This window comes from Cynocephalus volans, chromosome 15 (assembly GCF_027409185.1).
Source record: "Cynocephalus volans isolate mCynVol1 chromosome 15, mCynVol1.pri, whole genome shotgun sequence".
Classification (NCBI taxonomy): Eukaryota; Metazoa; Chordata; class Mammalia; order Dermoptera; family Cynocephalidae; genus Cynocephalus; species Cynocephalus volans.
This window is the reverse complement of record NC_084474.1, coordinates 61057732-61060520: the sequence shown is the minus strand read 5'-3', so window position 1 is coordinate 61060520 and position 2789 is coordinate 61057732. Positions and strand designations below refer to the sequence as shown.

The window sequence follows — 2789 nt, the reverse complement described above, 5'->3', positions numbered from 1 at the left end:
TTAACAGTGTATTCCTTTATTTGGGGGGTTGGGAGGAAGACAGCATGGTGAGGGAAAAAAACAATTAAAGGACTACAAATGCAAGGAGCAAGAATGTTAAAGTAATTCACAAAATGAGTAACTGGAATCATTTTCTTAAGAGGATGCGATTTGTGGGAGAAAAACTTTAATTGCTATTGCAAAAAACACTTATGAAGCAGAAGTTGGTTTCCATAATATTATTAGACAACATGTTCTAGAAAGTGGAGGTAACAATATAAAATTCTTGCAGCAATTTAATAGAATAGTCCCAGATGGTTAGGCTAAGACCAGCACCTAATGAGGACGAAAGCCTTGTCTGTGGAGAAGTTTGGACAATACCTGGAGGAGTATTATACTGTGCATAAGCCAGACTGAACTGCTTTCACAAGTGTTGTAAAGTTTAATATAGTAAAAGGTTTTTTCTACATGTACTTAAGTTTCACAGCAAAAGTTGTGTAGAAAACCTAAATACAGAAGAGAGTATTCATGCAAAATATCTAGCTCCTTGATATAATAATGCATACAATTCAAAATGATTACATTATTATTACATCTAAGGCTTTCTGTAACTACAAGGTGGTGGTTATGGAAAGCATGGCCCCCAGGTTCAACATCTAAAAAGCATGTGTGCAGGGTTTTTGTTTTTGTTTTTGTTTTTTTTCTTTTCTTTTTCCTTATTTAACTCTGCTGTTGCTGCTGCTGCTTAGCAAAACTGGTAAAAAAAAAAAAAAAAATTGTAATCATTGAACATAGCACTCTGGCAATCAAGACATTTAAAACCTTCAGTCTTCTGGGGCGAAGAAAGCACTGTGAGACATTTAGAACTGTGATTAACAAACAAGGTGGGCACAAATTTTCCTGGTTTGAAGACTTCCACAACTTTCCTGATCAAGTCATCATAGGAGGTCTGACTTAAGTTGGTTTCAAAGCTAACATAAGAAAAGTCTGGTTCTGGATGTGAATAGTTTAATACGTTCCATCTGATTTCATTCCATTCACTGAACATCCACTAGGATTGAACAGTGTGGCATCAATGACAGAACCTGGTGTTGGATCATGAATTCCACTCTCATGAGTGACATCCTTTGCAGTAACACCAACTTTCGTGTAGAACTGGTCCATATCTGCTGGGTCAAGCTCACTCATCAGAATTTCCAGGGTTTGACCTGGCTGACTGATTCCCTGACTCTGAGAAATCCAGAGTATACAAGTACTAACAGTTTGAATTCATACGTCCCACACAATATGCTGCTCCATTTGGGAAAACTGCATTAAGAAGTTCTACTTCTTCCTGGACCTTCCAGTGTGGGTACCTTTGGTGAGAAGGCTTTATGAAATGCTTATGAGAATAAAAGCAGCATTGAATTGAGTCAAACCCTCTGTATCCCTAGCAAGTTTCAGCAGGAGAACCAGTGCTTTCGGGAAGAGGGTGGTACACCACATCTTAAAAATGAAACGTCTCTTGGAGACAAACATGATGCTCTCACTGCATACGTTAGCTTCCTGCTTGTCAGTTTTGGTCACACTTATGATTGAACATTGCATATCTTTCAAAACTACATCCCACGCAGATCTAGGGACAGTGCAAAGATCCCCAGATCTTTGGTTTGCATCGGGTTGCTGCTGGTAGGAACAAACTTCCAGCAGCTTCTCAGTTCCTTTGAAAAAATGTGCAGCTTCCATCAGAAAATCAACTAAATTAAATCTCTTCTCCTGCCACTGTGGAATGTTCCAGGTATTACCAAAAGTCAGTTCCTTTTTGGGGTATAATTTTATATTAATTTTTATTTGTACATATTTATGGGGTACAGAGTTGACTATCAGTATTTGTGTACAGTATGCGACCAAATCAATGTTATTAGCATGTTCATCATTACAAATCAAATTACTTTTTGTGTCCCTTACCCAATTATGTCTTACCCCCTTCCCCCCACCTCTAGTAACCATAGGTATGTTCTGTCCTTCTAAAAGTTATATTAACTTTTTTTAATTTAAAAAAAAAGGATTAGTAAAATTGTTCTGGTTTTTTTTGAGCGAAAGTTGAATGTGAGTCTGTTGGAAATAGAGGCAGATACAGTTCAGTCTCCTAAAGCCCGCTGCTTTCCCATTAGAGTAGAACAAGCACTAGCTAATGTCATCAGCCATACTGTGTAAGCCATGATCAACTTTTAAAATTGGCTGTCTACTTATTACATAAAAAAGATTTTTCTTAAATATGATTTGCTTTTTAACTAATAACCTCTTTATTTGATCAGGTTAAATAAGCTAAAATTTATTTTTGGGATATTATAAATGATCCAATCATAAGCTACCACAATTACTTCAGGAAAATAGTTGAGATTTAAGTTATATTTTTTTAAGTAAAAATAAATACAGTAGGCTTATAGCATTATCATAGATTGATCACTAAGTTATACCAAAGTCATTTTAGATTCAAACCAAGAATCTATTCAAGAAACGGATCATTAGGGTATATTCATAAGAAAACACATCTCCAGAGCAATTAGCAAATTTAACCTCCAAAATATGAAATTTACAGATTTATCCCAATATGCACATCATAGACTACAACACTAGCATGGTTTTTAATCCATTAAAGACATTAAGCACCCCATAATAGAAAAATATTAAAATAGAATGAGGTTCACATTGTTATTTGGAAAGGCTTATATTTATTGACTTCTAAGACTATAACAAAACTAGAAATATTAGCATGGGGCATACCACTTTTTTGATTGCTTTTAAAAAATATGTCACAAAATTTATTG

General features: G+C 35.3%; 1 pseudogene; it reads right to left on the bottom strand.

Annotated features, from left to right (window-relative positions):
• Positions 1–699: 699 nt before the first annotated feature.
• On the bottom strand, positions 700–1704 carry LOC134364244 (S-adenosylmethionine decarboxylase proenzyme-like; annotated as a pseudogene).
• Positions 1705–2789: the final 1085 nt, after the last annotated feature.